The sequence below is a fragment of the Protopterus annectens genome, chromosome 3.part1 (genome assembly GCF_019279795.1).
Source record: "Protopterus annectens isolate FY-2018-M chromosome 3.part1, PAN1.0, whole genome shotgun sequence".
In the NCBI taxonomy this organism is placed as follows: Eukaryota; Metazoa; Chordata; order Ceratodontiformes; family Protopteridae; genus Protopterus; species Protopterus annectens.
This window is the reverse complement of record NC_056732.1, coordinates 829,484,677-829,506,779: the sequence shown is the minus strand read 5'-3', so window position 1 is coordinate 829,506,779 and position 22,103 is coordinate 829,484,677.

Here is a 22,103-nt window from a genome sequence, read left to right as displayed (position 1 = left end):
GTTTAATCAGTTACAATAATACAGTCCGACATATATGCACATTTCTTTTCTGTCGAGCAGGAAGCATTGTCAGTACATCTTCAACACAAGCAGCCCTACAAACACACTTTTCAACACAAGCATCTGTACAAATCAGTTTGATATACAATTGACATATAATTCTTTACAAAACTCCAGCTAGCTATGGTGGCATATGTTATACATTCACTGCCCTACTTCTCCTGGCATAGCTGGCAATACCTCACATCGTCACACAGCCAATAAAATATTCTACATGCAGTACAGTATTACAAGTAATGCAGTCAATAGGGTGGCATTAGTAATGTAGATAGGGTAGGAAAAAGAGTCAGTTTAGAGAGAATCAGGTGAAAAGCCACGCGTTAGTGAGGTTTTGTTTAGAGTGGTTTTAAAGGATTTAAGATTTTCTGTTTGTCTGATAAGTAAGTATAAGCTCACAGATTTTTGGGTGGTGGGAGGAGTACATAGCTTTGCCTGCAGAATTATTTGATTTGGTTGTTGTTAGTAGCAGTTTGTCAGTAGTAGAAAGTGTTCGACTGGAGCTGTGTAGCTGGAGGATATTCCATAGGCTGGGACATTTTTCAGGTTGGTATATGAATTTGAGGTTTGGAACCAGCTGAAAATGTATTAAAAGAGTGCCTAAGCTCTAGCTAGCCATTGAAGCTGTTTTAGGGGAAATACAGTATTGGATCCTGAGCCTGAACTTGGTAGTGAACTTTGCTACTTTATTGTAGCATAGTTCTAGTGTAAGGTAGAATGGATGTTAATGAGTATAGGGGCTGCATAAAGAAGAGCTTGGAGTAGAAAGGTTGTTGCCATAGCAGTTGCTTATCTATTAGAAATGGTTTGACCCTATATATATAGAGAGATGAGTTTTTAGTGGGTTTGCTTTATTGCCTTTTTTATGTAGTGGTTGAATTTTAGGTTTTTATCAATGGTGACCATGGTGGTGCAGTGGTTAGCATGGTCACCTCACAGCAAGAGGTTCTCCCGTTCGATTCTCGGCTGGAGCGCTTTCTATGTAGAGTCTGCATGCCCTCCCCGTGGTTGAGTGACATATAAAGACATCCAGGTAGGTGTGTGCGTGAATGGGTGCACCTTCTTTGAAGTTTGGGTGTCGGGCTGGCAACTCGGCACTGTAAAAATCCACTGCCAATCATTAGCGGACCAGCATTCCGCTGTGGCGATCTCTAACTGGGAAAAGCCAAAAGACATTACTATCAATTACTATCAATTGTGACTCTGAAAAGCTTAGTATGGATTACCACATCCATCAAAGTACTGTTGGATGAGGATATGAAGAAGTTGTGTTTTAGGGCAGCTAGTGGGTTAGGTGTGAAAAGGATCAGTTTTGTTTTCTTTGGGTTGAGCAGAAGTTGGGAGTCTAACAACCATGTGTCAACTTTTTCAGTTTATTCAAGCATTTGACTGTAGAGATGAGTATTGTGTCATCTGTGTATGGTATGATGGAAGCATGCCTGGATGCAGTTTATAGATCATTTGTGAAGATATTAAATAGTAGAGGCCCCAGGGATGACCCTTGGGGGATTCCAACTGTTACCTAGATGGGAAGATTTTGTTTTGCCATTTAATTGCTTTAACGCTGTCTCTCTCTCTCTGCCCAGTATTACTGAACCAAGCAGTTGCTGCTTTGCATGTGCTAGTGCAGATAATTTATAAAGGACTTTGGGATGGAAGACAGTGCTGAAGGCTTGCCTGAGGTCAAGAAAATAGCAGATACAGAGCTACCACAGTTCCTATTTTGGATTACAGTTGTGATAAAGTGGATAAGGGCAGTTGCAGTATTGTGGTGAGGACAGAAACCATGCTGGTTTGGGGATAGTAATTCATTGTCAGAAATACATCTAAGGATTTTACCTTGTATGGATTGTTTTCTAGTATTTTTATAGAGGTGATAAAAAGCTAGAGGTGGGTAATCAGTAATGTCACTGGAACCCCTTCCTTTCTGCAAGGGTAAGATATATGTTTTTTTCCCATAAGATACATGAGTTTAGAAGAGATATATGAGTTAGGAGATGTATTATTTGTCTCAGAGTACTGCAGAACTGGAAATTGTCTGCACAATAGGTTATGAACAGGCAAGTACTGTTAAAGTGGGTATAATTGTACTGGGATGGGTGTCACATTCTTTAAAATTTTCACAACAATTAAATACTGAATTACTAATCTTGGGTACTTTTTACACAGAAGGAGAAGCTTGGAGTAGTGCAGATAAGCTTATAAAAATATGACAATTCCTAAGTCTCCAGTTTTTAATGTTGGGTCTGCTGATTTAATTATATCACAGAGAAAATACATTCCTAGAGAGGAAACTCTTCTGGGAATTTGTGTTAGTTAATTCAGGCTAATGCAGGATTTATTGAGAGATATACAAGAAAGAGATAATGGATTTCATCCAAAGTCTTAAGTAACAAGAAAAATATGTATAATAATATGGGATTTAAATGAGACATGCATGTGTCAGAACAAAATGGTGGCACATACAACTGAATAAAGAATGATCTGAAAGAGGATATGGTGATTTACACCTCTATTAGATATGGCCATAACTACTTTACAGCTGAAGTTCTAGAAAATAAATCTTGTGATACACTGGTATGACTAACATTATGCTAAGGCTTCCTTCTTAGCAACATACCCAAAATCTGGTGCAAGAGGTAAAATGTCCTGCTCCTAAACTCAGAAGTCTGACCTTTCCAAAGGTATCAAACTGCAGTGATTTCATAACTCAGTTAATTGCACATGAACTTCTCATTTCTTTGAAAATCAGGAAAAATAATGAATATGCATTAATTTAATTCATATACAACTTTACAACTGTGATTAATTATGCTATATTAATGAACAGTGGCCCATTATACTATGATTTTAAAATCTAGTAAAGCTTCATAGAATTTTGTTATGTTTCTAATGCTTTGGCCTTTTATTTTCATTTGATCAGCAAGAAGCTCTGTGCTATATTTAGTAAATTAAGCAATTTTCTTTTGGATTCCACTTCCAGAGCACATTGAAATATTGCAGTTTAACTTTAATTGTTTTTTTATTCCAAGCATAATTAAGAAAATCAAGTTATAATCTGAGTGTACAAGCAAGCATTCATATCCTGTAACTAACACCTTTACTGATGATTATTTCCCAGGAGAGTATTCCCAAACTATACAACTATACATTGTTTCATTCTGCCTGGAAGGTTTTACTCCCTGTATACATATCTATATATATCTATATATCTATATCTAATTATATATATATATGTTTACTATGGTAAGGTCGACCTGGACCTCATCGAATGATGGGATCATCGAACCATGTTTGTGAAAACAACAATGTAAAATTCCGACATTGTCGAAATATGACTCGACTTTGACCTCGTAAATGGGCTTTAACATGGGTTGAGATAGGGGTGAGAGTCGTCCATCGACAATGTCAGGTTCAACCTTATCTCGGTTTGGCCTCTGGACTTTGACTGAAGTGGGTTATGTTTTGTTAGATGTTGTATATGTTATTCTAAAGAAAACTGAAAGCTACACTTTTGTTTTCAACTGGTTGCTTAGTAAATGTTGAACTTTGACAACTGTGATCCTAACTTAAAACAATAACATTTCTCTTCTTCTTTAAGATAATTTTATGAAATTTTTAGGATTGGACATTGCATGGTGGAACTTATACCACACCTTGTATAACCAAGACACTGGTTTACATTTTTTCAATAGGAGTAGAAGAAAGGGTAAGAGATGAAGTGCTGAGGAGGTTCCATCTGGAGTTGCACTCCACAGCGCATAAATATGTAATAAATAAAGTGGATGTCCCTGATATTAAGGGGGTAGGGGTCTGTGTTGATGTGATGGTCAGCACCAGCTGGGTGAGAATGTGCTCAACACGTTGAATAGGAGCTTCGACTGACTGAATTTTCCTGTCCACTACCTTTACCAGAAGATCTGTCAAACTCTGAAGCCTTCTTTTGGTTAGGCTTGCCAGGCTGCCTTGTACATGGGTGCTTGGAGGACTGGTGCTTCCACTCCAACACTTTGATGACGTCTTCAGACAAACAGGGAGTGACCTTTCCCTAGTCTGGGAGTTATGTGTCTGGCCTGCTCTTGAGGAATTTGAACCTGTAAAAAAAGGAAAATAAATGGGAGAGAAACAAAACAATAAAGGATGAAAATAATGCATAATAAAAATAAGAAACAGAAAGAAAGAGAGAAATGGGTGTGGAGAGACAAAACAGAAAATGCACAATAAACCCACACATCATTTTTACATGCAATTTTATACACCATTGAAATATTGCAGTAAAATCTTTACTGAAGTAAAACTTGTGTACAGGAAGTACTTATACATACAGTGGGAGTAGTCATTTGGGAAGTGCTTGGGAACTTGGGACGAATTATATGAGTAGTGCTTATGCATACCTCAGAAGAATTCATGTGGCAAGTACTTGTGGCTTCTTGAAGGGGAGTGTATCTCTCAAGTTACATACATAGAATACATTCAATACATCACTAAAATGTTCTTTGTAATTATTAGAAGTAATCAGATAAAATAGTAACAGCTTGAACTGTAGTAATTTCAGTTGCATTTCTTTCATTTGCAAAGCTATAAAAAGTATTTTCACTATGAACCGTGCAGAAAACCATTATAAAAAGACTATGGCAGTTGTACACATACATATTGCTCTTTTTCACAGTACTACAATGATTTCAAATCCTTTTTTATGCTTCTTATAAATGTTAAAAGTAGGACAGAATTTTCTTGGACTTCTGTTATACACACCAGAACAGTCAGCCACTCTTTCTACTCTTCCTTATTGTTGCTGGTGATTATATTCAATTTCTTCCTTGACTGTAACTAAAAAATAAAAGACAATTCTTGTTTAGCTGTATTTGTACTTGTTTTATATGTGTGTGTGTGTGTATGTATATCTATATATATATGTTCCCCTTTATACTCTTGAAATACTGAAATCTCAAATTTCAGTATCTCAAGACCATAAAAGCAATTTTTTAAAATAGCAAAAGTGCATAATCGCGAATTCAAATATCTCGCTTTACGCTATGTTACGTGCGGTGGCTTGTTTGGATGGTATCCGGTGTCGTGTGTGGATTTAGGTGCTATTTAAGGTAACTGGGTGTTTTGTAATGGTTTTGGGTGGGAGCTTAAGTGTATGTGAGTGTGTTTGTAAGTTGTACGTGTGGGTTAGGGTAGGCAGGTGAAAGAATGAGTGTGTAAATGTTGGATGTGTTGGTGTTTGTGTGTGTGTGTGTGTGTGTGTGTGTGTGTGTGTGTGTGTGTGTGTGTGTGTGTGTGCCCATGTGTGTGACTGTAGAATGCCTGGGTGTCAGTTTACTTTCTTTTTCTGTTTGTGCAATCTCGGAGTTAGTATATATAAGTAGGGGATGGGGGGTGCAGCCCCCCACATGTGGCGTGCAGCGGGGCTTGCCCCCCTGCTTATTTGTAGTGTAGGTTTGTGGATGTGTGGTATTAAGTTTTTGTGTGTTTTTTTGTATTGTACTCTGGGTATTGTGGTGTATGTGTGGTGTGGTGTATCCTGTGTGTTCATGATTTTGAATTTCACAGTTTTGAGTTGTCAGTGTTTTGTGGATTCGCCTTTATCGTTTCGAGATACTGAAATTTGAGATGTCAGTATTTTGAGATTATAAAGGGAAACCATATATGTATGTGTATATATATATATATATATATATATATATATATATATAGATAGATATATATAGATATATATATATTCCTGTCAAAGCAATAACTGTTTTTTTGTTTTCTTTTTTATTTTCTTTTGCATATGCATAGCTGTTTGAATTCATACTATATTGTGCCAATATTACCTGTCATGCAAGAGAAAAATAAATGTTTGCAATGTGTGTTCAATATTGTTTTCAAAATGCTATGTTGCACATGTAACACTGTATTCAGGTATAACATATTCACAGACATAGAAATGTAGCAATTCATTGAAATCTGCATTTCCTTTGCTGTACAAATGTGTCAGATTTGATAGGTAATGTAGAAGTAAAATAAGATTACTCAGTAAAGTTTGTGCTGTTCATTCATTTGGCACAGCAAACCCCTCCTGTCACAACTTCTACTCTATCTAGGGTGTGATGTCTTAGACTTCATCCATGTTGTGTGTGCGGGTCGAATACTTTTGAACAAACAACTGTGGTAAGCAATTGTAGTAGTTATACTTCTATGACCAACATAAAACTGGCTTCATGTAATGTAACTATTAAGTCACTTTATTCAATAGCAATACATTGTAATGTTATTTTAATTTTATTTTCATTACTTATAAATCCATTAACAAATATTTCTTGTAACACAGTACATGATTTACAAAGCTACATATATAATTATTTTAATAAATACATGTTGCATTCATATATATTATTAAAATCTGTTAAGACATTACTCATATGCATATTTTTTAAAATAATGCAGGTATTATTACAAACATGCTCATGATTTCCACTACATTTCATGACAGCATAATACCTGCAGTTTTGCCAACTTATTAAACTTTTTTCAGCTTTAATGTGACTCAGTGTAATAGTGAACATTAAGGAACATTTTTTTTTTACTTACTACAGAACACTAGTCTACAACTCAGCCATCTGGCCAGTGATACAGTTTTGCAAATCATCATACAGGTAATGGCGCTGCTGGCAGGAGCAGGTAATAGCTGTCATGGTTGACAGGTGGTCACCCAACTCCTGCCAGGTATCAATTTTTTCCAAGTTGTATGCCATGTGCATGCCTCAGTCTTATCCTGATATGAATCATTGAGAAGGTATAGCATTATCATCTTCTCCTTGTCGGACCAGTTAGGAGTGTGGCCTTGTGCCTTCACAGGTGATGCCATCATTTGTAGTGCCAGAACAGCAATGAGGAGAGTATGGACAAGGATGTATTAATCAGGGTTAGAACCCCTGCCGCTTGGGGGGGGGGGACATCACCCTAACCCTAACCCAGTTTACTAGCAGCTGCATTACCACAGCTATTGACACTATTGGGATGTTTGGTTTCGCCAAAACTGCCTTGTCACATACTTTTTATCTTAAAGGAAAACAGTTACCTTTCACTTCTATGCTTGATTAAAATGGAAATATACGATTAATAATTGCTATTGCTAATGCTCATTGGTAAAGGGTTTTTTTATACCTCAACAAAAGCATGTCTCATGTACTACAGCAGAATTTTTCTTTTAAGTTTTTTTTTTCTTTCTTTCTTTTAGGGGGGGTGGAAAATAAATGTCACTATGCGTGATAAGTTTTCAAAGGTTTTGATTTGTTTGAGGTGCCAGGGTGTGACACACAATGTTTGATGGGCAGGTATTACATTTCAGATTGCTGACAACTTGACATTCAGAGATGTCTCTGTCACAGTTTCATCTCTAATACATAAAACAAGAAGGCGTGGAGTTTCGTTCAGATGCTTTAATACATGCAAACACATCAGGATGGATAACAACATCTTTAAATACTAACAAACTAGTTAACAAACAGAACTTACATACATACATGCTTACATCTCAACAGCAAACTATAAAATGGCAGTCAGGCTCACACATGCACAGTATTTATACACTTGTTCAAGCCCTTGCATAGATACTTAAAGGTATAGAAACACATATTGATCTACATCCTCCCTCTTAAAAAGATTGTCCTTTATACAAAACAATATCAGAGCTAGGCATGCATTACTATATACATTAGAAACAAAACACAATGTTCATGTCCAGGTTGCTTCATATTTGCTTCAGGGTTTAGAGATTCAACCATATCTCATAACATAACAGTTGGGAACAAATTTAGCAACAAGGACAGTTTGTGATGTGCAACTCATATCAGGAACTTCTGAATTCGTCAAAGGAATGGGAATGTCCCCTGGAACTTCCTCTGGAACTGGAACACTGGGCAACTCGCTCTGAGATAAAGAGTCTTTCTCACAGGTTATATGCTGTGGCATAGACTTAGACACCATTCTCAAATGCTTCTGATTCCACCTAAAGAGTGCTCATTCAGATTCCACAACCTACGATCTCAGCTCTGGACCAGTATTCTTCATGACACTAATCTGATTTTAACCTTTGGACTTTTGCATCCTTAACACTTCTTCTCGAAATGGATTGAGAGGTTTACTAGTGTTATAGTAGTAGAACTTCTGAGATAGGCACTCTTTCAACAGATTGGCTTTCACTAACCTGTTGTTCTTGACACAAGAAACCAACAACTGACTACTCATTGGTAATGTGGTCCTGGTTTATCTTAACAGAAGTCTTTGAGCAGGTGAACCAAGATGTTTATCATGAGTAATATTTCTGAGATTCAGGAGATTCAGGAAAACATCACTATTGTTTCATTTAGACTTCTCAAGTAACTGCTTTGCACTTTGCACTGTGATTTCTGTCAAGCCATTTGATTGCGGGTACTCTGGACTACTTGTCCCATTCTTCAGCAAATCTTTTGAACTATTAGCTTGTAAACTGCATGCCATTGTCTGAAATAACTTTGTGCGTACTACCATGAACAGCAAAATGAAGCTTCATGTTAGTAATAACAGGGTACTAGATTAGGAAGTAGGTCAATCTCGAACCAATTGGAGTAAGAGTCTACTAACACCAAATAATGTTGACCATTCCACTCGAAGATATCAGTGGCTATTGTTGACCAAGGTAGTTCTGGAATCTGGTTAAGCTGAAGTGGTTCCTTCTGTTGATGTGGCTTTGTACTATTACACACTCTAAACAAGATGAAAGTGTTCTCTCGATGTCTTGTGACATAGAAAGCCAAAATACTAGTCCTCTTGCCTTTCTTTTGGTAGATGCAGCTCCTGGGTGACCATGATGCAAAGTAGTAATGTACTCTGGTTGCAAGGACTTTGGAACAATTACTTTCAGACCTTTTATAATGAATACCTTTGTGTGCCCAACTCTCATCTCTGTATGGAAAATAAGGTTGCACTTCTTGAGGTAAACTAGATTGTTTCGATGGCCATCCTTGATTGATAAAGTGGTTGAGCCCTTGCAAAACTGGATACGTGGCTGTTTGTTCTCTCAGCTCATCAAGACATGTAGAAGACAGATTTCTCACTTCCATGACTTCAAAATCAAGTTTCTCATTCTCATGCTGCTCTGTGGTGTTTCTGGGTGATCTGAATAATGTATCAGCAAGATAAAGAAGTTTTCTTTCCTTGTAGACAAGATTGAAATTGTACTTTTGCAATCTCAGTGTTGGCTGATAATAATAAAGAGAGTGAATAATCACATGTGTGCTCTTACACGGACATTGTTGGTGTGGAGATGTCAATAGAGGTCACATGACCATGTGCTTTATAATAAAGGAGGAAGCAAGGGTTGTTCCCCTCTTCCATTTTTAACCAGATTGATTGCCTTCACTTGTGTTTATTTTCCTCTGTAAATGTATGTCTAACCCGACTTTCTTATCCTTAAGATGATACCGCCAACAGGTTATTGGCCCAGGAGGGAAGTAGAAAGCCGATGGCATAGACTATCTTTCAACGGAGATGAGAAGAATTATGAGTTGTGGGAGACAAAGTTTCTGGGGCACCTGCATTTGCTAGGGCTGAAAAATGCCATTTTGCAAAATGTGCAGCAGGACGCAGAAGACGATGAGAATGAGGAAGAAGGCGACGACGATGCTGAGAAAAATGAGGAGGCATATGCAGAACTAATACAGTTCTTAGACAACAAAAGTTTGTCCCTCGTCATGAGAGAAGCCACAGATGACAGTAGAGAAGCACTTCAGATCCTGAGAGACCATTATGCCGGGAAAGGGAAGCCATGGGTAATTAGCCTATACACTGAATTAACAAGCCTCCAGAAGGACATCAGTGAAAGTGTCACAGACTATATTATTAGGGCTGCGATGGCCATTACAGCACTTAGAAATGCTGTGGAGAAGCTCAGTGATGGATTACTAATTGTGATGATTCTGAAAGGGTTGCCTGAAACTTTTAAACCATTTGCAGTACACATCATGCAAGATGATGATAAGTTGAGCTTTGGTGAGTTCAAAACAAGGTTGAGAAGCTATGAACCTACCAAAAAATTTAATGCCAATGTAAGTAATGATAATGTGATGAAAGCAAGTGGCCTTGGGGAAAGAGTAAAAGCAGAGATTATAAGCTATAACTGTGGCCAAAAGGGACACAAGGCACAAGAATGCCGGAGAGATTATTAAGGCCAGAGACAGTGGTGTAGTTTGTGTAAAAACTCTAGCCACAGGGAAAGTAACTAGACGAAAGAAGAAAAATAATGTGAAACAAGCAACTGATGTAGATGATCACACATTTATCCAGAATAAATGAGCATCAAATTCATGAATTAAAACAGAAGGGATTGATGGTGGACACTGGCGCCACTTCACACCTAATTAACAACCTGAAAAAGTTTAAATGTTTTGATGCAACTTTCAAACCAAAGGAACACATTGTGGAATTAGCTGATGAAACGAGAATCTGTGGGGCTGCACAGAAGAGAGATAATGCAGAGGTATGGCTGCTAAACATAGAGGGGTGCAAAGTAAAGGTGATGATGGCTCGAGCGCTGTATATCCCGACGTATCCACAAAGCATTTTTTCTGTTAAGGCAACAACGTCCAAAGGGGCCTCAATCAACTTTAAACAAGGCTGGGACCAACTCATCTATAAAAACGGCACCAGGTTTGACATAATTGAGTGTGATAGACTCTATTATTTAGACACATATGATGAAGAAAGAGATAGTGAAATACATTATGATGCATCTCAGAGCTGTTATGACATTCAAGCATGGCATAAAATGCTTGGTCACTGTAATTTTGAAGATGTGTCAAAATTAGAAAAAGTGGTAAAAGGAATGAAAATTAAAGGTAAAGTTGAGAGACCTAACCTAGATTGTGAAACCTGTACACAAGGGAAATTTGTACTGAGCAGAAACAGAGAACGAGATGCAAGAGCAAAAGTTGTGTTTGAACTAGTCCATACTGATTTGGCAGGCCCAATTTAGCCTGTAGCAAAAGATGGCTTTAAGTACACTTTAGCATTTACTGATGACTACTCGGGTGTAATATTTGTCTACTTTCTGAAAGCCAAGAGTGATACAGTCAAGGCGACTATAAAGTTTATTGCAGATTCAGCTCCTTATGGGAAGGAAGTGTATCTGATCAGATAATGGCACTGAGTTCATGTCAAGAGACTTTCAGTCATGGTTGAGTAAAAATGTTATAAGACATGAAACGTCCGCACCTTACTCACCCCATCAGAATGGGACAGCAGAGAGAAATTGGAGAACACTGTTCGAAATGGCAAGGTGTATGTTGTGGACATATGCAGTAATGACTGCTGCTTTTATTCGCAACAGATGTTATAACAGGCGTGTGGGGCAGACCCCATTCTTTATGCTAACAGGGAAGAAACCTGATCTTTCAAGGATGAGAGAATTTAGATCAGTGTGTTATGCATACAAACAAGATAAAAAGAAGTTAGACCCAAGATTTGATAAGGGGATTTTTGTCGGATATGATAAAAACAGCCCATCATATCTGGTCTATTATCCTGACACAGGAAGGGTCCTTAGACACAGGTTAGTCAAGTTATTTACTAAGAATGTAGCTGAATGCCAGATTCAGACAGACCCAGAAGTGATAGATGAAGGACTTAATACCAGAAGAAGTGTGCATGTTAAGTCAGAATCAAAAGCTGACAGTCAAGACACTAAAGTAAGGCAAGAAGAGAAAAGGCAGGATACACACTACACTAAAAGAGAGAGAAAACCACCTGCATACTTGAAAGACTATGACTGTAAAGTTGAAAACGATGATTATGTGACAGTTAATGTTGACTATTGATACCGATTAATATGCAACACACCGCAGAGCTTTAAAGAAGCCATAACTTTGTCTAACTTGGAAAAGTGGGTCAAAGCCATGAAGGAGGAACTTAAGTCTTTAAAAGAAAACAACACATTTACACTCACCACACTGCCGGAAGATAAAAATGCAGTGGGGGGTAGGTGGGTTTTCACTGTAAAAGACAATGCAGATAATACTGAGACTTACAAAGCTAGATATGTAGCTAAAGGTTACAGTCAAGTCACTGGTATATAGATTATAATGAAACATTTGCACCAACTGCAAGTATGACATCTGTACGAAGTCTAATGCAGATAGCAGCTCAGTATGATTTAGAATTGCACCAGATGGATGTACAAACGGCTTATTTACATGCTCCTATTGACCGTGAGGTGTATATGGAACAACCTGAAGGTTTTGAAAAGAAATCAAATAATGATGAAAAATTGGTTTGTAAACTGAATAAGTCATTGTATGGATTGAAACTGGAACAAAATGTTGCACGATTATCTTTGTGAAAATAGTTTTATCCAAAAACGCCGCAGACCATTGTGTATACACTAGACAAGCTGAAAATGAGAAAACAGTCCTAATTATATGGGTTGACGATCTCACTATAGCAGCTAGTGACAATGAATCACTAAATGATGTAAAGGAAATGCTTAAAGCTAAATTTAAGATGAAAGATCTGGGAAAGCTAAGACATTTTCTAGGCATTGACTTTACCCAGAATAGTGGTGAATTAAAGATGAACCAAAAGAGGTACATTACAAAAATTCTTGAGAAATTTGGTATGTCTGATTGTAAAGTAAGAAGTACCCCTTCCGAACAAAAAACAAACTTTGAATGTGACAGTGAATCTACAGATCCAAGAAAATATTGTGAGCTAGTGGGTAGTTTGATATATGTTAAGACAAGCACGAGACCTGATCTTAGCTGGATTGCAAGTAAACTTTCACAATATTTGTCACAACCAAGTGAATCTCATTTAACATTAGCCAAACATGTGTTAAGATACTTGAAGGTACACTGGACAGAGAGCTGTGTTACAAGAAAAGTAAAGAGAAACTTCAGCTTATAATATACAGTGAAGCAGATTGGGCAACAGATCAAAATGATAGATGTAATATGCTGTTAGACTGGGTATTAATTTTAAGGCATTACCTTTTTTAAATAAAGATACCTTTAAAGTGTACGCTTTGATGGAACATATTAGATTATATATAATATCAATACAAAACCTGTTTAAATCACTAAATCTCTTACAATATATGATGACTTTCCAACCATTTCACATAAACCCAAATTTGAAAATCGGTAATCAATTGATAGATCTTAAAAAATTCCCACTTATAATTGATCTAACCATACTTGATTTATATCCTTATCTTGGTATCTCAATACACGACATGTTAAGAGAGATGAGCCTTCCTAACTCTTATTTAATTATAATGAGACAATTAAAGGATCTTTCCATAAGTTATTTTAGTAATTTTGAAATTAAAGAAGAAGACTTGACCATTTGTTTAAACTTATGGCAAACCCTTATGCAGGACTTCAAATATATAACGGCTTCATATAATTTGATAAAAGACGTGAAATATAATAACCAAATACTCTTATCCAAATACTGGAAGGATAAATTATTACCGATTGATGATAATAAAATATTGAAAGCAATTAATTTAACCTTAAAATCAGAATCTCTTCAAAAGCTATTATTTACTCAGTTGATGATATTTAATAATGCTTATTACACTCGTCTCAGTCTGCATAAATTCAACTCTAAAAATTCACCTAAATGTCCATATTGTATCAATCAAATGGCTGACCTTTTACACATGTTCTGGAGCTGTAAATGTATATTCAAACTTTGGAATTCTTTAAAAATTCAATTACAAAAAATGGGTTATCAACAGTCCACACTTTCTTGGGAGTTTATGATTCTTCATATTCCTCCAAATAACTTGGACAGATCCCAAATGATCATACTCATAAATATTTTCTTGTTAATGAAGCTTTATATAGCTACAAATTGGCTGAATCCACTTCAGACTTCATGGGAAAACTTTAAAAGTGTAGTGATAAAACATATTTTAGCACATAAATTACTAATTAAAGATCATAAGAAAAATATAAATAATACAAAAATATGGGAGCAAATCTTTAACATTGTGTTAGCTTAATGTTCTAATCCACTTTTCCCCGGGAAGTACATACTTAATATGGAGGTTAGTATAGATAAGCCTTATATTGATACTAGATTTTTTTAATACCCTTTTAGAATTTTATCTTAATGTATAATGATCTTATGCAACTGTTGGAAGCATTCATGTATATAGTGTACATATGATGTAGTATTGTATTAACAATTGGAAAAGAATAAAGATTTATTATTGAAAAAAAAATGATAGATGTAGTACAACAGGTTATTGCTTTAGCCTCAATAGAGACGGGCCTATTATTTAATGGAAATCAAAGCAGCAACAAACAGTAGCTTTATCTACATGTGAGGCAGAGTGTATGGCATTGGCAGCAACAACACAGGAGAGTTTGTACCTTGTGCAGCTGTTGAGTGGAATGGATGGAGAGTGCAAGTATGTGCCAGTAACAATGTTTGAGGACAATCCAGGAGCAATCGCTTTGTCGAAGAATCCAGTAAGCTGACAGAGATGTAAACATGTTGACATTAAGTATCATTTTGTCAGGTCAGCACTTAATGATGACAAAATAGGCATTGAATATTGCCCGATAATGAACATGGTTGCAGATGTCTTTACTAAACCTGCTACGAAATCAAAGACTGAAAAGTTCATGTATTACGTATTTGGAATGTGAAGGAAAAGTTATCCAAAAATATGTTCTTAAAATGTATTTGTATACAGCATAAGAGCAAGTGGCGGTGTTGGCTGATAATAATAAAGAGAGTGAATGATCGTATGTGTGCTTTTACACTGACGTCATTGGTGTGGAGATGTCAAGAGAGGTCACATGACCATGTGCTTTATAATAAAGGAGAAAGCAAGGTTTGTTACCCTCTTCCATTTTTAACCAGATTGCCTTCACTTGTGTTTATTTTCCTCTGTAAATGTATGTCTAACCCGACTTTCTTACCCTTAAGATGATACCGTCAACACTCAGCATCATACATTGCAGTCTGGCTGGAGCTGAATGCATAGGCTTTCTCAGGATTTTGACTAGTGGTTGGTCATCTGTTTCGATCTGGAAAGGTCTACCGTTATCATAATCATGGAACTTTGAACATGCAAACACAATTGCCAAAAGCTCTTTCTCAGTCTGGGCATACTGCATCTCAGTTTGGGGTAAGAGTTCTCAATGCATGGGCAACAGGTTGATCCTCTTTTATATTGACTGCACCAAGAACAAATTTCGAAGCATCACAGGAAAGTGTAAATGACTTGTGAACATCATAGTATCTGAGAGTTGGTGGACTAGCAATTCTCTGTTTCAGGACATCAAATGCTCTTTGGTGTTGCTCTAACCAAGACCAGGATACATCTTTAGGTGTCAGCTCTCTAAACAGTGCTGAAAGTTGGCTCAATTCTGGAATGAACTTGCCTAGGTAGCTGACCATGCCAAGAAAATGCTGCAGGGCTTGATCATTGTCTGGAGCTGGCATCTCGAGAATGGCTATTTGTTTTGGAGGGTCGGGTCATAAGCCTATATTTGTAAATAAATGAATAACATAAGTAACTTCTTGTAACCTGAATTTGCATTTCTGTGGATTGAGCTTGAGATTCACTTGAAGTGCCATTTCTAGAACTTTTCTGACGTTTCTGTCATGTTGAGCTTCATCACAACCTCCAACTAGTATGCTGTCTACTATAATAGCACAAGGATACCCAGAAAAAAAATTGCTCCATTGTACGTTGAAAGACTTCACTTGCAGAATTTATTTCAAATGGCATTCTGAAAAATCTGTACCTGAGAAATAGAGTACTGAAAGTAGTGAGCATTGATGATTTTTTGACAAGCTGAATTTGCCAAAATTAACTCTTCTTTTCATCTAAGACAGAAATAATAGTGGCATTTGGCATCAAAGCTGAGACTTCTTTGACTGTGTGCATTGAATGATTAGGTCTTCTAGCGCTTTGTTCAAATCTTGTGAGTCAGTACATATTCTGATGTCATCAAAGCTTTTTTTATGAGCTACCACCATGGAAGATACCCATTCACTTGGAGTTTCAACTGGACAAATCACACCTTGTCACACCATTTTATCTAGTTTGGCCTTGACTCTGTCCTGCATGACTAGTGGAACTTTATGTGCTGGCCTGATAACTGGACTGACCTCTGTGTCTAACTTCATGGAGTACACAACTGGAAGTTTGCCTAGTTTGTCTTGGAAAAGATCAGCATAGGTAGAAAAAAATGTGCTGGGAAAAATTATAGTAGTGGTCTTTCAAGCTAACTTAATGGACTTCCTTGCCAAATGAAAGCAGTCCAATGGTCAACCTGTCTCTGAGCCCTAATAATGACCGGACGTGCCTCTTGAATAAATAAAATAACAAGTCGTAGCATCTTCCAGCAGAGTAACATGAAAGCACTACTGAGCCTTTGGTTTGAATTTCTTCACCTCCATAAGCAGCACACTTCACACACCTTGTGAAATCAAACCTTTCACCTTTACACACTCTAGGAAATGTTTCTGCATACATAACATTGCAATTGGAACCTGTGTTAATTTTGAGCTCTGTGGGTTTGCCATTTATCTGAACAGTACAAAATACTTCATTCTTCTGTCCTTAAATCTACTACATTGACTGTTTTGTGAAGTACTGACACTCCATCAACATAAAGAGTAGAATTGCCACAGTCTAACTAATCAGCTCATTTCTTAAAAAGTTCTGTGGGGCTTTTGACTTACAAAATCTTTTGAGGTGATTGCATTTATTACTTTTGTGCATTGCTGACCAAAAGCTAAACATTTTTCCTTTTTAGACTCATGACTTCCACCATAATTATGACATTTGGCAATGAAACTAAGTTGGGGCCCATGCTTTGAGTTTGCTGACTCACTCTTGTGCTTCACTGCGACTGTGGAAACAGTGGAATTTGATAGAAAGTTCTGAGGTTTACCAGTGAGTGCTGTAGGGGTTACAGTTGCCATGTGCTTGGGCCTGTTTCTCTTAATAAGGGGCTGGATACTATCAACATGAGATTTATCACTGTGCCTTCTACAGCTGTTCCCTTTTGTAAACATATTTGTGTGCTTTTCTGTGAGTTCATATATCTGACAAATCTCAATGGCCTTATTTAAAGTTAAATCACTATCACAAAGCAAAATCTTTCTCACAACATCATCTTTTATGCCACACATGTCTGTCTTTTATCAGCTCATCCCTTACATCATCAAATCTGCACCTTTTATCTTTATTTCTCAGGTCAGTTATATATGCTGCAAACGTTTCACCAGGCTTTTGATCCCTTCTGTAAAATAAGTGCCTTTCCATAGTAACATTTGTCTGGAGGTTGCACATTTCTCTAAATTTATGTTTTAAGCATTGTGGGTCCTCCCTTTACTCAGCTGGTACAATAATATGGCGGTTTTCTCCATCTCCTGTACAGATAGCAGGTGCATACACAAATGAATGCTCCCTTTCTATGACTTCTGACCCAGCTAAATTAAGCAGAATAAATGCCTTTGTATGATCATATTTAACAGAAAATGCAGTCTGTATGAAAATGTCGCACTCTTGCTCAAATACTTTTCAGTTCTTAGCAATATTACTGTCAAACACAAGTGCACTGGGTTTTTGAAATCTGTCTACCATGCCCACAAAGTATACACAAACACACTGAAAATATGGCCCTTGTAATTATGTATGAACAAACTGTTATCTGAGCTTGTAACAACATTCAAATGTGTAATCATTTTTTTGGAATACTTTAGTTTGCGAAATATGCCTTGTAATGGCTGTGCTTTCTGAAATAGCTTTACTGTAACACTGCACAAACATACAAACACTTTATACACTTCTGATAACTCAGATATCTTTGATTAATACCAAAATACATATGCTGTGTGAAAATGCAGTTGTTTCTCCTTTATTTTATTCTTTTTAAGCAATTCGGACTTTATTTCAAATGTTTTCCATAGTAATTCAAATATTTATATTGATATTGTTCATATCGGTTTATGCAAAAATTATTTAGAATGTTTTGTATGCCCTGTTTTATATTATATGAAAAGGAATAGTGCTGAGCAAGTTTTAATATTTGAAATTAATTTCTGACCTGTTTTGCGAAGTTTGCACATTTAGAAATGATCCAGTCCTGTATGTTCCAGCAGCATCTAAATAAATGCCTTAAGTCATTTTAGCCAAGCCGTTCCTGACCTCATGCCCCTTTGGTATGCTTCTTCTGGCTTCTTGTCCATTTAGACATCCCACTTCTGACACCATGTTGTTCGTTTATCCCTAATACATAAAAAAGGAAGGATTGGGGTTTCGTTCAGATGCTTTAATACATATAAACACATCACGATGGATAGCAGCATCTTTAAATATGAATGAACTAGTTAGCAAACAGAGCTTACATGCATACATGCTTACATCTCAACTGCTAACTATAAAATGGTAGTCAGGCTAGTACATGCTCAGTATTTATACACTTGTGCAAGCCCTTGGATAGCTTCTTAAAGGTATATACACACATATTGATCTACAGTCTCCATTTTGTTATTGTTTTTTTAACTATATTCTAATTTTGGTTAGTCTAGGGCCATTTGCACATTCCCATGGCAAGCCTGGGACAACTGCAGAGTTCTGCAGACTGCAGGTCTGTCTGTAGTGCATTCATGTCAGTCTGATGTGCATTCATGTTATTCTGGCCATGCATTCATGATCAGCAAAAATTCAATATCCTGTGATACATCTCAGGACACATTTGAATACTACTATGAGTCATACAGAAAAATGTAAATGAGCATAAAGCCAGTAAGTTGAACAACACTATATTAACTTGCAATAGCCGAGATAGGCAACAAATGCATTAGAATATCGCAGACTTATTACAGTAAAGAAATGTTTGAAATATTATTTTAATGTAATAAGAAAGACTTCAAAATATTTTTTTCATTCTTAAATTAATGGTCATATTTAATGAATTTATATACATGATATGTGATGTTATGATAAAAGTGAAAGATTTCTGAATTTGTGTCATTTGGAAGTTGGATTTCATGACAGCGGAATGGAAATGATTACTAATGACAGTAAATGATGATTACTTAGGTATAATTTACTGATTGTGCATACATGGGTATAAATGCAATAATCTACTATTGAAGTTCTGCAGCCCTAAGGATAGTAACAGGCATGCGTGATGAACTGGAGAGTTTTGGATTGATAGCCATGAATAAAAAATGACAGCATTAAGAGTACATGACAATGGAAGAGAGTAGGGTATGGATGTTTTTTGTGACAAAAGTTATTGAATGAACTGTAAGATATATACTGCAATTTCCTTGGAAATATTTAGGTTTCTGTATATAATTATATTGCTTGTGTGAAATAGGATTATTATTTAATGTGGGTGGTGGCAATGCTTGTCTAGTGTTTTATAATTTAAAAGCTGATTACATAACTTTCAAGCTCTGTCTCTTTTTTCTCTTTTACCCATGTAGTAATGATGGAAAATAAGGGATAAAAGTAGAGAAAGGATAACTGCAGCAAGTAAAACCATATCCTCATGGTAGCACTTAAGATATATGGGAAACTTCTTTTTGTTAAAGTCAGGCCCAGACAAGCAGGAAGGAACAAGGCCAGAAATCAAGTAGTTGTTGAAATTAATACAATGGGTGGCAGAATTTCAGCACTGGCACTATGCAAGAAAAGGGCAAATAATATGGTAGAATGTGCTAAAAGTAAGACCAGAATGCAATTTTCCATACCACTACAAGTAGGCCGTCAAACCTTATACAGTTAACACCCAATAAGGAGTACCTTTGAGCTATCTATGGGGGTGACTATGACACAGATGAATGATTAGAGGTGATGTAGACAGTGTCAATTTTACCAATATCTGCAGCAGCACCAACACTCATCTGATCATGAAGGTTGGGTTTAAACCAGTAACATACATTTATATAGGAGAATTTAACACTGGCAATGAATGATGTACATCAGCAATGAATAGAAATGAAGACAGTATGCTATTCCATTGCTATTGTTTTCAAATATTTTTTTTACAGGGTCAGCATTAAAAACAAACAGTTCAGCTACACCAATAAATTTGGATGACAGCAGCTGAATGGGTGCTGCTGCTGTGGATAACAAAGTTATACTTATGAGGTAGACTGAGGAAAATGACAGGCAGTCACCACATTTTTAATGGGAGGATCTCTCACTGTACAGCATGTTAGTAATTCTGCAGAAAGTGACAATGCATCACCAAGTCAAGCACAAGCTGTTGGACCACTCATGTCTGTACAGGAGTAACAACTGTCCACCTCTAAACCAGTATCTCCAAACCCAGATGAACACTTTGAGGATAATGGCAGGCACTCAGAGGTAACAGTTTCCACACTGACACCATTATAAAGAGGAGCCAGGCATAGAATTTCTTACAGCTACCTCAGGAAAGAGATAACGTATTGACTGTGCAACAGGAAATGTGCTGTGACATTGTTAGGCGTCAGACAAGTGCCACAGAGAGTCAGCTGGAAATGATCAGAGTCCTCCCAGGTATGCATGATGATTTCCAGCATTACTTGGAAATGGCAGAATAGGGATAATGCCTTGGTCACACTGATACATAGTATGATGGCAAACCAGTTATCAATGGCTGCCTCCATTTGTACCCTTGATAGGATTTATGAGAGTCAACCTGGAGTCGGTCTGTAAGGGGCAGAAGATGGGATACTGTTTGGGCATGTTGGGGGAGATCTCATGATAATACCATTACAGGACAATAATGTCAATAGAGAAAGGGAACAAGCATAACACATTTCACACAGTCCACATCAGTGCTCAGCTATACCTAGCAGAACCTCACATTTCAGATATGGTAACAGTCATGCAGAACTGTCAGGTGGGTGAGGATCACCTGCATCGAGTAGCTCACCTTACATTTCCCATGGTAGCCGCCCCCTCAAAATCACTTACACCATCACCACACCTATCTATTGGAGATGTGTATGACTCATAACATCTTGAACTACTGTGAATCAGCTTCAAAAACAGCTGTCTGTTTAACTGGAATAGGGGTCTGTAGAGGAAGTTTGCAAATCTATGCATTTCATCCCTGTAAAACTAGTATGTACAGTATCAATGAAACAGAGACAAAAAAAATATATAGATTGCCATTCCTATAGGTGGCAATTACCTAGAACATAAAATCAGTAATGATTCTGAATTCAGAAATTATTGTTTATGATAGCATGACATTAATCAGATGTGCAGTACCACAAAATAATCTTAAGGAGAGAGTGTAATTTTCCTTCAATTTGCAATGTATTAATTTAGGAACTAGTTCACCGTTGACAATTTTAGTTTAATTTGTATAATCAAGTAGTCAGTAAAGTAGAACATATTCAACAAAGCAGACAAAAATGTGAATTATTTTTTACAAGATGCCTTATGACATATCTTCTGAATGGGAGTCAGTGAGTACTCAGGCATGACAATAGTATATAAGTTTTCTAAAAGATAAAAAATATTTTAAGATGTGAAAGAATGTCAGGTGAACATTAAAAGCAGACATGCATCACACAGCATAGCTCATACATACATAGATACATACATACAAATATTGCAGGCATGGGCATTGATACCTTTCTAGCCTGCCAATATACCAAAATACTTGTTCCCATAGATATCACTGCATGCATCAGTTTACTCTACATGTTTACGCACAAACAGTCAGAGTCGCAACAAAAGGAAATTAGAAGGTACAGTACATATGCAAAACAGCATAAAGAAAGCATTCATGAATGCCAAAAAGGATTAGTTTGGAATTTATCCAGTCTGTTGCTTACTGAACATGGACTTAATGTTTTATCTAAAGGACTTTCATTTATATCAGCAAATAGATCTAATTATACTGATGTTATTTTTGATGTTAAAATGTCTCTGCGTAATCTGTCGTTGAAATTGTTTAAAGATTCTGATACACTGATTGTGATATAAAAAATGTAATTAGTAAACCTAGTACATTTGTACCTAAAGTGAATTC